This window comes from Drosophila albomicans, chromosome 2L (assembly GCF_009650485.2).
Source record: "Drosophila albomicans strain 15112-1751.03 chromosome 2L, ASM965048v2, whole genome shotgun sequence".
In the NCBI taxonomy this organism is placed as follows: Eukaryota; Metazoa; Arthropoda; class Insecta; order Diptera; family Drosophilidae; genus Drosophila; species Drosophila albomicans.
The window spans coordinates 3,214,075-3,228,819 of NC_047628.2; the positions used below are offsets into that span (position 1 = coordinate 3,214,075).

The 14,745-nt window shown below is 41.4% G+C and overlaps 1 protein-coding gene across 5 annotated transcripts in view; it reads right to left on the bottom strand.

Moving 5' to 3' along the window:
* LOC117563729 (protein abrupt) overlaps window positions 1-13,888 on the bottom strand; it is a 52,219-nt gene extending 38,331 nt beyond the window's left edge. For all 5 annotated transcript variants that reach the window (XM_034242207.2, XM_034242204.2, XM_034242208.2 and 2 more), the window contains exons 1-2: window positions 13,788-13,888; window positions 2,783-2,824 (exon numbers count right to left, since the gene is read on the bottom strand). The gene's annotated coding sequence lies outside the window, so the exon portion shown is untranslated. The remainder of the gene's footprint in view (window positions 1-2,782; window positions 2,825-13,787) is intronic.
* Window positions 13,889-14,745: the final 857 nt, after the last annotated feature.

The window sequence follows — 14,745 nt, forward strand, 5'->3', positions numbered from 1 at the left end:
GCAACATTTACAAGTGCTTATCCAATGAAGATATTCAAGAGCCATTTAAATGTTCAACATTATCAACAGATGCAGGTTGTTCATCTAAATGTGAATCCGCATTGGAGTCAGTGTCTGCGACTTCGACTGCGACTTCGACTGAGTCTCAGACTGGGGCACTGTGCCATTAAGTGAATTTTATGAGTGTATTCAATTCAATCGATAATCGAGGCACTTGGCTTGAATATATCGACGGTTTTGGGTTTTGCTCTGGCAGTAGGTTAATTATAAAATTAACATTAACCGACCGACAACTGGTCAGCCAAGGTACCGCTCCCCCGCTTGCCCCCTCCTCAGCTGTCACCTATCGACTGCCTGCTCTAATTCGACAATGCCAACACATGCGCTGATTTGTGAAGCGGAAGGTGTTCGGCGCATCCAAATATATATTTGGTTTCCCCCATCCCCGAGCGTTGTCTACTCGCATGCTTCCAGTTGCCTGCCCCTCGTCTCTCCTCACGCCTCACGCCACAGGCGATGGCTTGGTAACCACGCCCCTGGTACTCGTTTGGGGTACGATAAATTTCACATGACATTATTAGGTGACTCTTTTATTTGCTGTTGTTGCTGTTGCTGTTGCTGCTGCTGCTGTTGTGATTATGTCATAATTTTAGGAAAATAAAGCGCTCAACCAAAATAAATTAAAAATTGCTTTCATGCATGAATTGCTTGCGGGAGGGGGGAGAGAGCGAGACGAAGAACGCGCAACACGGTCCGGCAACATGAAGAGGCAACAGCCACAAGTACGCTGCGAATAATCTTTGCGAGGAAATTTCATTAACCGCAGTATCCAAATATAACGTCAGTACCTCAATCGATCCATCGACCAATTCAACTGACGTCTAATGGAAGAGCTCCAATACAAAGTATCTCGCTCCGTCTCGTCCCGGAGGGGACCCCAAGTGTTTATGGTCGATTGAAAGTTTATAATGGATAATTTGCCGATGCTCTCATTGCCCCTCTTCAAATTTGAATTGAACATTCGAATTCATATTTAAATTCAAATATCGAATGAGCAATGAATGAAGTGCGCAATATTCAATTAAAGTCGTCATTATTATTAGTAATTTCCTACAAATGTGTAGACTGCTGCATCGCATAGAAGACTGCAGATTGTAGACTGTAGATCGGCTGTCGATCGATAGATCTTCATTGATTGATACAATGCATTCTCTCGAGTGCTATGTGATAGCTTCACAATCTACTTGCATCTTGCCATCTTTTTGTTGTTGTTGTTGTTGTTGTTGTCCCCATACCGGATAAGTTCATCAATTTTCAATTTGTGTGTATTAAGGCGACCTCCCACACCCAGAGCCACATCTATGCAGGTTTCTCTCTCTCTCTCTTGCTCTCTTGTCCCCATCTGTCGATCATAATGAGCCATTATGCAAAACCACGAATGCGAATACGAGAACGAGAACGGGAACGAGTATATTTTCGCTAATGAAGTGGAAAATTTCCACGCACGGACGTCTTTATTAAAAGTAATTAAGTCGCTGCAATTTTCATTTATGCCACAAGTCGCAAACAGGGTGCCAGCGAGGTGATCTACATTTGCTAAAGAACAACTTAAGATCTAACTCTAAAAGTGAAGAACAAGTAACTCTTAACACATCTTGTAGCTTGCATCTCTCACATATTGTGCCTTCTGTGGGGTGTTCGCTAATTTCTGTCTAAAAAATAGACCCCATGTCAAGATGATCTCCATGTGATCACACAACTCTCAATCAGTTGTCGTAAAGTAAGTAATAATTGTATCTAAATTTGTACGCAGTACATTTGAATCTTAATAAAATTTATAGTTATGACATTTACCCAGGCCACTCGCGTTCCTAAAAATATGATCAACGAGTACTCGCTCATGTGTGAGTGTGTATTGAATTTAAAAGCATTTTACCCCAAACAAGAAAAAAAAAACAAATCGAATCTATTGTAGTTTGCTTCCCCCTATCTCTATATGTTTGATTCTTTTCTTCTTTTGCTGTTCCTGTTGCTGACCGAATCGCAACCGAACAGCAGAACAGAACAGAACAGAAATTGAACTCAAGTGCAGACAATTGAAGCTGCTCAGAAAATCGGCGCGCCAGTCTTTAAGGAGGCCATCAAGGGGCGGACTGGCAATGGAAATGGAAGAACCCCTCTTTGATGGCATGTTATTTGTTTGCTGTTTGCCATTTGAAAGTACCATGCGTATCGTGGAGCATAGGAGTGGCGTGATCAGATTGCAATCGATACAGGGTATCTGCTGGTTGGCACAACGAAATCTGCCGCGATTCGCATAAAGATTTCAATTTGAATTTTGATTTTGATGATTTGTTTACTTTTTGCAAGCAGTTATTAATCGAGTCGCTGAACAGACGAGTACTCGCGACATTTGGTTAATTGATTTCAATATTTCGAACGGATGGCATGCCATGCCTTCCCCTCTCACTCTTCACCTCCGGTTGTTGTGTTATTCTCGTTGATGGATGTACTGAGTACCTCATCAACTGGGGATCGCAGCTGTACTCGCACCGCACCCAGTTTCCCGTCACAATTACACCAAATTAAAACTTATATTGCGTCGCTCTTTGATTCTATTAAGATTGTTAACCGGGCAGTCCCCGGGTCTGCTCCGAGGGGTGCAATTTCATTCGCATTTAACCATATTAAGCAAGCATTTCAATTTCAATTAGCGAATTGATTTGACTCGACTTTAAACCATCTCTCTACTGCTATATGCTATATGGTAGCAAGTACTTACATAAAGTGCTGCTCTTTGGGCTCTGATCTGGTCCGGTGTGATCTGCAAAGAGAACAATGAAGAAAGAAACATTTGAAAATGGTCTACAACATTTGAGTTCATGTTAAAAGTGTCGATTGCAATACAATTTATTGCCGCCCCTCGATTGTCCGTTTCTTTTCGTTTCGATTCGATTCGATTTGTTTCAAACGTGACCGATCCCAACCCCTGCCTCTTAACTTTATCCAAATCTACCTGCTTGGTGAGTCTGTCTAATTGCAGTCACTTAGCACTTGGCTAAGATCTTGTGTCCCAACATCAAAGTGCCAGAAACAATTGCAGTTGATTTTCCTTGGATTTTCTTGATCCCAAAAATAAATTTCCTGCATGACAGCGGCTCTTTTTTCTCTATCCTCTATCCTCACCTCTTCTCTTCTAAATGTCGCACATGCCCAAATCTTCATCGAAATACAAATGCCATGTGTAAGTCACAAAGGATCCGAGATGAGCGGATTCATAAAGCAAACAATTGGTAGCAAAACCATTATTTTGACTTACTTCTTACTGTCCTGCTTTAAAACACAATATTTTTCTTCTATTTGTTCTTTGTAAGTGTTTTTACCTTATGATTTCTTTAAGGCCTCAACATTTAGTCTAAGACAGACTTTTAAAATGTGGCACTGAGTCATATATGGATTCAATCAGTAAATAACAACATAACATATGTACATGCTTCTGATTAATGTCGAATGTGGAAGTGTTTCTTCTATTATAATCTAGATAATTTCAAAGTAGAATTAAAAATTATCTCAACTCTGCGAAAAGCGCGACTTTCTTTTGAAAGTCAAGATTCTTCCGAGTGAAATACGGGGGAGACAATAAGCAAACTAATTACAAATACGCGTGGAAATTTCAAAAATCTTGGCCACTAAGAAAAGGGTTGCCTCGCATTCAAGGGGTGCGGGTGGGGGGCAATGGGACACCAAATGGAGGCAGCTGAAAATTATGCGCTGCAATTTTTATTGCTTCATTGTTCTTTGCGGCATGTTTTTTACTTATTTTTTGTTGTTTTTGACTCCTGGCCAAAGTATGGGGAAGCAGGATGGAGGAGGGGGCGACGAAGAGCTTGGGTTCTTTGCATTGTTTGGACGTTTTTCGGGTTAATGTTAATTACCAAAACTGCTTTGGCACTTGGCTGACCGAGAAAAACCCAAAGCAATTAAAATTTTTATGACGCACTGAGTTATTACTTCAAATCCACAAACTTGAGTAATGCCAACGCCTCTGCCCCAGTATCAAACTCTCCCCGCTCTCGCCCCCGCATACGCCTCTGCAATGCCAAAAAAAAGGACGTGAGAAATTTGTAACTGAAAGGGAAACTGTACGCCCATGGCAAGAAAATGTGGTAAAAAAAAAAACGAGCAGAACAAACGAGAGAAGATATTAAAAAGATTTATTGCTTTATGATATCCATAAGAAGAGGGAAAAACATATCTACACACACATACACACACACAAAAGATGGTCACCACTCTCCTTAGATACACAACTACCTGCGATGTTCAAGGGGAGCGATATAGGTCAAAGGTTAGACCGACCGATCCGCATCGGATTCGATCGGATCGCACTGCGCTTTCCCTTCAATTCAGCCGATGACGATGATTAAGGTCGAGACTAGCAGTGGTCTCTAGTAACTAAACACACTGTGAAATGCTGTAATTAAAGTCTAACTGTCAAACTCCAATAAATTTATTCCACTCTCCATGGCCATGTCGAAATCAACAAGCCAAGTTCATTTGCCTCTTGGCCATCTGTATTGATCGTGGCTTCTTTTCCTCTCATCGCATTTTTTGTACAAATCATTTGCATAAAACGATTCGAACTCGACATTTTTGACCACAGTTAAACAACGAAATATGTTTAGTACGACTTTTTTTTTGGTTTCGTCTTCTTTAAGTTGCATGCAAGTGAAAATCTTTCCCAAAAACAAATCTCAGATGTGAAAGTTTATTAATTAGACAAAACAATAAAAAAAAACAAAATACAAAAACAACAATAAACAAATGACGAGCTTAAAAAAAGCGAATCTTATTCGTAAGACTTTAAATTATGCACACATAAAATTCACTTACATTGTCCATCAAGTAAATCTTTCATTTGAAATTCTTGAAGAACGATTCAAAAACGAAATTGCTTTAAATGAAGACGTTTATAGGTGAAAGTAATACAGTGAGTAAAAATCATACACTCTAACTTTGAAGGTAATCTCAATGATGATACAATCTTAGTCGGAGAGTTATATTCTTGGTTTGGTTGACTAGTGCTCAGAGTATTGAATATTCCAAGTAATACTTGTAATTAGAGCTTATAAAAGGGCGATAACAGGAACGAAAGCGAGCTGTAACGAAGGATTGCATGATAAGGACGCATATCAATTACAGTTACACGAGTTTTCCCAGTCAAAAACAATGCGATTAACATAAAAGGCCAACGATTTCCACAATAGAAGCAACAACAACAACCGAAAGTAGTTAAAAAAGAAGTAATAGGCGTAATAAGAATAATTGACGCTATGTCCAAACTGTTTTGTGGGTGATCCGACAAGGGAGCCACGGGGTGGGATGGGAGTGGGAATGAGGATGGGGATGGGGATGGAGAATAGTGGGGACAGTGCGTGTGTCAGGGTGGATGAGGGGTGATGGCAAAGCAACAGCCTGGAAAGCGTTGACTTGTGACCATTTCATAAATACCGTTATAAACAAATTACGACAAAAATAATGGCCCAACAACAACAACAACAACAATCGTAACTAGCAACAACATCGAAGAGGTAAAGTAGAAAAATAGTTGGAGAAAAAAGGGCTAACAGGATAACAGGAGTCACAGCGGTTGGCAAACAGAAACAGAAACCGAAACAACAACATCAAATTCGTTTTTTATTGCTCACATTTACACATGTACAAGTGACAGCACCCACATGCCCCCTTCACCCCTCCCTCCAGCACACACACTGAACTGAAATTATGAATTTCTAATGAAATTAAGCGTAATGGCCAACAAAAGGAACTCTGCCTAGACCCCCTCCATCAACCGCCGGACTAGGTAGGGTTACCACCCGTCGGCAGTCCGATGAGAGAGTCCCGGGTTCATAGGGTGTTTATTTGACGACGGGTCGTCCTGGGTTGCGACCGAAAACAAAGCTGAGCTGTTGACCCCGCGAAGGTGTCCAAGCCCACGGCTTTGTAGCGTTGTGTAGTGTAGTTGTTACTATTTTTTTTTTTTTTTTTTTTTTGATATTGTGTGGGGTACAATTAACAGTCACAGTTACCCTGCGTCTTGCACCTTTCGGCATTTTGCCATATTGCGTTGCATCGCACATTGTAATTTTTGGTAATAAAAATTTCCACCTTCGACTTTCTCTCAGACATTTTCTCCTTTTTTTTGCCTCGTTCATAATTTGGCAGGCAGCGCGAGTCCTTTCGGGCGTGTCGCGTGGCCAGCACCACCGCAAGGATAATTGCCGCCATTTGAATATTCAGCAGCTACATTGCTCTGCATGTTAACCGGCCACACCACAACAAACCACCGCACTCCACCGCACCCGCTCCTCACCGATCTTAGCGTAAGCCCCAAGCTAAGCCATCGACTCATTTCGCTTCATGCGTTGCCCGCCCGGTCGAGTACTTGGAACACACAATTCGGTACGATTTATTTGGGCGTGTGAATCGTGTGAATCACCTTCCAGTTACAACTTCACGGAGTCAACTGTCCAGTTAAGCTTAAGTAGGTATTAATTTCTCCCCAGCGAATTCCCCACTTCCACTCCCTGACCTCTCCCGATTCCCGTCATTTCCCGCAGGAAGTCTCGGCCAGGCAGCGATTGCAGTGCTACAAAACTTTTTGTTGCTCATCAATGCGCAAGTTTTGGAGCTGCGAAGCCGATGTGAAGTACAAGTAGGCGAAGGGGGAAAGTGCGGTGCGGTGCGGTGCGGTGCGGTGCGGTGACCCCGCCTAAGGTTGCGGTAAGGCAATAAAGAGGAGGAGGGAGGTAAAGAAAAAAGAGAGAGAGAGACAGCAACTGTGGACCTTAAGCAGTTAGTCACAAATACAATCGCGTAATTAATTAAGCGCGTCAGCTGGACACTGGACAATGGTCACTGGACCTGATCAACAACTCTGCTTTAAGTCATTACACTTAAATCGCTTTTGGGATAGTTTTCATGATTCACAAAACGAATTGTATAATATTAGATCTAGCAACTACAGATTGGATGTGAAATTCAGTTAAATATTTAGTAAACTTAGTTAATACATCTTAAAAAATCATCAGCTTTTAAAATGTATCAGATGATTCTCATAGCAAAGCAGATAGCGCTATACATAATCGTCTCTTAATAAATTAATATTTAATTTCAGGAAAATTACAATTTCGGAGTCTTCTAAATTTTTTACCTTTTACTGCATACTCGTATAGTTAAAGAAAATATTTGATTAAAAATTTAGTATAGTAGAAAGTTCACTTCAATTGACAAACATCTGACTATTGTTGTATTGGTCAACCACGTTGAGGAAAGTTTCTAATAATTATTTGAATCAAAAGTTTTTTTAGAGAAGCTTTTGCTGATTACACCATGGGATTGGGCCCATTGTGCGTCGGTTGTGGCTGTCAGTAAAGCCTCATGCTGAGCACGGGTTTTTAACCTGTCCAAGGCACACGTCCTCCTCTTGGTTGAGTGAGTTGGCAGATTGGAGTGGGGAGGGGAAAGTGTGAGGGTGAAGGGGAGGTGGGTACGCATTGTATTGGCCAGAGGCAAACACACCTCAAATCGCGTTTTGTCCTTTATCAGGTAATTCACTTTTTAACTTGCTCTTCACATTTCATTTTGTAATTCCACCTTTGAATGCGCTGTCTGTTGGGGTCTCTTTTTATTTTTATTTTCTTTCGCGTTCTTTTTTGTAATTGTTTGCCATTAATTACAGCAACAACAAAGAGGTAGAAGGAGACGTAAAGTACAACGACAGCAGCAGCAGCAGCAGCAACAACAACAACAACGATGAGGGAGAATAACGTCAACGACAACAACAACAACAACCACACTTGAAGCGCAAATATTTCCGCTTGTGATTGTGTTTAATTTTATTTATAAGTCGCAATGACACACCTTCCATTTCGATTTACGATCTGCCGCATTAACGGTTAATGAACAGCTTACCAAGTTCTGGTCAAGCAAAGAGTACTGCTGAAGAAGCTTGTGGCGGGAGAGGGAGGGCAAGACGTTACTAAAATGGTCGGTAGTTGAAGCAATTGCCCTTAGACAATTCTCTTATTGAAAGTTGCAATGTTGTTGCTTCTAATTCTCGTAGAACTCGTCCTCTCATTCGCACTCCACCTCTCAACAAGGTGACGCGACGCAACTCGACGCCCACGCTCTTCGCGGCGAATTCGAACACGTTTGAAGCAACACGAAGTGCACCAGCGACACAACACGAAGCCACACTCGCTATGCTTGCGAGCAAGTGCCTGTGTGTGTTTCATTCATGTTGTCGACTCCATCGAACGAAACGACTCGACTCACAAGCCGGCAAAGCGGGAAAGGAAAACAATAACAAACCTCAGCTGAGGAAACTAGGCGAAAACTTAAGAGTCAGCAGAAAGAGAGAGCTAGCAAAATGCACACATTCAAAGAGAAAGAGAGGGAGCGCGAACGAGTATTGACTGCAGTCAGCGATTGCACAATTGACTAAAGGCCAGACGGACTTTCGTCCCAATGGCGTCTGTATTTCTGGTCATAATTTGAGCAAATAACTATGCATCACAATGTATGTATCTTGAAAATATCTTTTTGAAATTCGTCTTTTCTGTCGATTTACTGTCTGCTGGCATTAACCAACTTCTTTGCACTTGGCGTGCAGCCAAAAAGCGTGGCTGCGAATCAATAATTTCGCTGCTGCTGCAAAGGAAACAACTGAAAAGGCTCAAAGAAATTGCATTGGGGCTGCATTTCTTATTGGAATACTTAGGCTTGTAATGGTGGCGAAGGCGGGGCGTGGCAGCAGCTAATCCCACGAAGCAAAGAAGTAAACAAAAAAGGCAATATCACTATCATCATCATCATCATCGGGGTGCAAAGTTGCTATTATCATCGTGGGGTTTCCCAGCTTTGTCCTGTCTGCCACTGACAAATGCGAAACAACAGCAGCAACAACAACAACAGCTCGCGATGAGCATCAAAAGGAAATTCACAAGCATAAAAATCAAATCAAATAAAGCAAAGCGAAAGCCATGAAAAACAGCGAGCAAACGAGCAAAGCAAACGAATTCGCGACCATGAAAAGGGAATAACAGACCCGCGAGGGGAATAGAAGCGAAGGAGACCCACAGAAACAGTACCAGCACCAACACCAATAACAGCAACAACAACAGCACAGCTGAAGCAGCATGAACAGACGCAGCAGCAGCCACGAAACGCGTTGGAAACAAAACGCAGACAGCCTTTAGCGGCGACGTCAACGCCGACGTCGACGCCGCTGCCGCTGCCAACGTCAACATCAACATCGCGAGCAAGAGCAATGACGATGACACGTGCTTTTTTCAGCTGTTTTGTGGAAAACTGGCAAACAGTGCGAAAAAAAGGACAAAAACAAAAATCACAAATGAGAATATGAGTGGAGACAGCAAAATCAGGCAAGAGCGTAATCGACAGAGAACCACAAAGAGAAAGAGTAAGAGGGATAGAGAGGAAAGATGAGAGAAGCCAGCGAGCAAAGCCAAATCAAACAGCAAATAAAATAAAGAAGATGGAGAAGGAAGAAGGCAGAAGACACCAAGCCTGCAGGTGGCAGCACAGTTGCAATGCTTATAAGCTTGTATGTGTGTACGTGCATACTCGGCTGTGTGCATGTGTGCGTGTGTCTGCTAGCTTATTCAATGTGTGTACATGTGTATGCATTTGTGTGAGTGAGTGGGGCTCGGGCTGCCGACAGACAGCGGCGAAGCTGACGGCGTCGCTGGTCGTGCAGTCTTTTTGGCGCGTGACGTCGACTACTGTGTGTTTGCGTTTGTGTGTGCAGAGTGAGGTATTTGGCAAAGAGAAGAATTGAGAGGGGGTAGAGAGCAGACAGATGGGCAGCTTGCAAATTGCATTATTATGCGAGTGTCTGCAGTCTGCACTGCAACAATAACAACAACGAGAACAACAGCGACGCTGGGTAGCGTCGTACACACATAACAAAAACAAATTGCAACAAAATACGCAAACAAAAACAAAATCGGACGACCGCCCCTTCATGCAGTTAGTTCTGTGGCGATTAGGAAACTGCAAGCGGCAGCAAATAGTTCAAGGGGGAAGCAGTTGTGGGAAGGGAGACAGCGTGGGGTGGGGGATGGGGTCCAAACAGACATTACATGCAGTTTTGTTCAAAAATTAATAGAATTTCATAAGCTTTCGGCTCTGTCTGTCTGTCCCATTCATGTGCGCTCCGCTCTCAATTCGTTTGCCGCTCGCTCTCTCTCTCTCTCTCTCTCTCTCTCGCTTGCTCTCTGTCTCTGATTCTCTATCGCTCCTACTCGCTTGCACTCAGCAGATCTGACGGCGCCCACTTGGTTTTCTCGCTTGCACACTGGCTCGCCCATTCGCTCTTTCAAATGTTAATTTGAATTTTTATTAGGTTTTAGGCTTTTATTGTTGTTGGTGGCCAATGCTGCTGCTGTCTTTGCTGTTGTTGTTGTTGTTGTTATGTGTTTTATTTTCACTTAAAACTGCAATTGTTGCTGCTACTGCTTCTGCTGCTGCTGTTGACGCTGATGTCGACGTCGACGTTGTCGTTGTCAACGTTGAAAGTGCGGCTGCGTTAGAAAATTGCATTTGACAATAGCACCACTCACACTCACACTCACACCCACACAGAGATCCCCTTGTCCCCCCGCTCACACAGCACACTCACACACACACACATGTGTGCGAAATGGTTTTTAGGTCGTGGGCTTGGCTTGGTGGGCGGCTTGATGAGCTAAGGGCCGGTGTCAGATGGGGAACGGGTTGGGGGAGGGGGTAGGGGGGTAGGCACAAAAAATAACCTTTTACGGATGCAAATTTCTAAAATTTTGTTATTTTGTTTCCAATTGACATACGTACATATATATGTATGTACAACTAAATATATTAAATATACATATGTATGTGTAAATTTAGATAGAACTTTTTATGTGATTAAGTCAGTTCTGGTTCATGCAATCGAAAGTATATAAGAAACAATACAATAATGTATTTGACAAACTGGCAACTGATAAATATTATTTATGTCGAAATAATTTAATTTCGCATTGCGGACTGTATGAAATTTACATTAATTTATAAAAAGTTTACATAATATAAATTTTTATTTCGAAATCTAAATTAAATGTGTATAAAGTTTAATCTTGACCGAAAATTTTATAAAAATGTGAAGGTATTCGTAGTTTTCTGAATTCCTTAAAATTACTGTAAATAACTCGAAACTATTGAAATATTTAATATTACATAATTTAATCAACGTTTTATTAATATTAGTAGATAAAAATATTACTAATATTTTATATAGTAGTTAAATATTTAAAATATTGTTATTCAATTAAATTAAAAAATGTATCAGTTTATTGTTTTTTTTTTAATTTAATTTAGATTTATCAAATTTATTGTGATTAAGTGAGGAATTTGTATAAACACATTCCAAATCGGAATTATAATATTTTAAACATGAAAGTATTCAATATAGCCTCTAGAATCGAAATTTTAGATACATAAATATTTATAAACTGCAACTTGGGCTCTACAAGATGACAATACAAGTTGCACTAAGAAAACTGGCAACTCATGCAGATAAAGGCAAAAAACACACATAACGTATTCAAGAGAACTGTTCCGACGTTGTTGTTTGTTCATATGGCAAAAATGAAACAATCGGAGAAGTACATTTCACAAATTTTGAATTTTCAAGTCAGATTTTGGGAATTGTTTGTTGAGGTAAGCGACAACTAAAGAGCTGGCGTTTTAGCCAAGTCATGAGCGAAACGAAGGCGCCGCTTTGAAAACAATTGAAGTACAAATTTGTCCCTTTTCTTGTTTTTCTGGGCCTAAAAGTGCAATTACATATTTCGCCAGGCCGGGCCGGGCCGGGTCGGGCAGGAAAAAGGAATGTCCGCAATGAAGGTAAAAAAGGAAAAGTCATTGAGCTGTCACGCGAGTTGGTCGCCGATTTCAAATCTCGTTTACCGACGGCCGCAACGCAACGCGACGCGATGCGACGGCAATGGAACGGCATTTGGCCAATGGACTTCTCTATACCAGACTCAATTGTGGCCACTTTTTGGCCGGCACTTTGCATTTTTCATAAGTTTGAGACGCTTTATGCGGCAACCGGGGTGGTGGGGGAAGAGGTTGCAAATGGAGTCGGGGCTAATGGCTAACGACGAAGGCGACAAAGAAGTCGACGGCCCATTTTGTACCCTTTTTCGCGGGCAATAAAAACATTTTCCTTTCTTTTTGTCGGTCAAAAATAAAAATAAAAATGAAACGAAACGAAATGAAATAATGAATAATATGAAGAAAAATACTTGGCTTGTTCGCCAAGTTGTTGTTGGCGAAACAGAAAACGCATTAAGTGCGCGGTTTTCCATTGTTTATAACATTTTTTTCTACGTTTTTTCTTGTTCAGTCAAAAAGGGGATAATTAAGAATGCTTATTTATCTAGAACGACGACGAATGTGCCTCATTCCCGGAGTCCTTGACCACAGCAGGGGGCGACTTCGCAGCCAAAAAGAAAGTTTTGTTTTATTCTTTTATATGATAAATTGTGTGTGAGAGAGAAGAGAGAGTGAGAGGGAGCGAGAGAGAGAGAGAGATAGCAAGAGGTCAACCCTTGCTTGCTCCTTTCCATGCTTTATTGCAAAATCAATATCAGTGAAGAAAGCTGTGAAGCAGCAACGAATCTTCTGACTTCTCGGGTTCGGCTTCAACTTCGACTTCGGATTCTCTATTCTTTGGCTAATTAGCTACGCAAGTTGGTGAGTTGCAAATTACAATGCGGCATGCGGCAAGGCAAGCGGCATGCCTCTGGGCTCCAGCGCACACGCAAATCACTTGTTTTTATGTAATTAGCCGAGCTAACGGGCAACAGCCAAGACTTTTGGCGAAGACTTAAAATACTTCAAACCTCCAAGCTGAACTTCGACTTTGAAGCGTAATTAACCGAAAACCGATCACATCTTACAACATACCGTGTGCCGCCCCTGAGACCAGCCCCCAGGCCCCCTCAAGGCCCCCTTTAAGATCAAACTACCGAAATTCGCTTGGAAATCTTCTCGGTCTCGTTCAACGACCGATAAAATTACCTCCGACTCTACAATTCTCCTGCCAGTCTCTTTCTTCCCCTCTTCTCTCTTCTGTCACTGGCGAGTTGGCTGCCTTTTAGCGAGTTATTGATTATTAATTTTTGGTAACTTGTGTGTTCCCAAACATTATTTCTTTTCCCTCTTTTGCCCCCGTGTGTGTTTTTTTTTTTTTGTTTCAGCAGTCGCTGTAATTACAGCAAAGCGTTAATTGTTCGCCTCCTCTCTGCATTCTTGAACATTTTCGGGTTTCTCTAAGTTTGTATTTGCTTTTGTTAGCCAACAAAACATAAAAAAAAAATAGGAAAAAACAACATTAGTCAGGGCGAGAAAACTACACTTACGCAGCATCTAGTCATCCAACCATCCATCTATATCTATCGATATTGTTCATCTATTCATTATCTGCCATTACCATTATTCCCCCAAATACACACATTTTTACGATACGTACACCTCTAATGTACCTACATAACTAGTTGCCTAGGAATGGAACTTGAGATGATATGTTATGTGTTGTGTTTTGATTATTGAAATCCCCATTGTTTCACAAAAACAGAAATCAAAACCTTTGCAAAACATTATCATTGCAATTATATTTTAAGTAATTTTTATATTTAAGATGCTCTTGTTCAAAATATGATCAAACAAATATTTACCAATTCTGTTATTTCGGGGATTTCTCCACTTATTTTTAGGACGTATCTCGATGAATCCTTCTTGGGGAATACCGCATGTAATTTTGGCGCTCTTGACCTTCGAGTCAGATATTGTTAATTTTTGAAGTTATTTTAGACGACACATTTACAATATTGTTGAATATTTTTGAAACTCGCGATATTCGTGTTTATGTTTGGGAGTATATAAATTTGGTGTTGAGTTTGTTCCGATTACGAGAATGGATATTTTTGTTAATTTGCTGCCTTCAAGGAGATGCACATAACACTGCAAAACTGAAAAAGCTGTAAGAACGGAGACAATCACAATCAATGAGGAGACCCCACAGTGCACAATAAAGCGAACGGCGAATGGAAGGTGGAAGATTCAGAAGCAGAAGCAGAAGCAGAAACAGAAACAGAAACAGCCGCAGATGACGCTTTGTGCATTTTCTATGCACTCTGATTTAGTTGTGATTTGTTGTTCACGAGTGTGTGTTTGCTTCTTTGTCGCTGCATTTTGTGTGAATTTTGCTTTTATTAATAAAATGCACAACTTCCGTTATTAATTTTGCAACAGCGACAATTGTTGTCACTGCACTGTAGTGCTTGCGTGTGTGCGTCTCTTTGTGTGTGTGAGTGCGAACTTGTGAGCATTGATGACAACAACAATGACAAGCGCTGAACGCGATGTGTCACCAATAAGGCTCGACGCGCAAAGGGGAATCGAAATCGTAATCGAAAATCGCAGTCGCAATCGAATTCGCATAAACGCTTTCGACAGGGCCGTAGCGAGGTTATTTTAAACCCCAGCAAGTTGCGGGTGGAGTCGCTGCTGCGCTCCTGTGCACGCGACGATGGCGTTGTTGTTGGCGCTGTCGTCGTCTGCTGCTACTGCTGCTGCTTCAGTTGCTGCTGCTGCATTCATTCATAAAAATCAGGTTGTAAAAAAGCAAAGGCA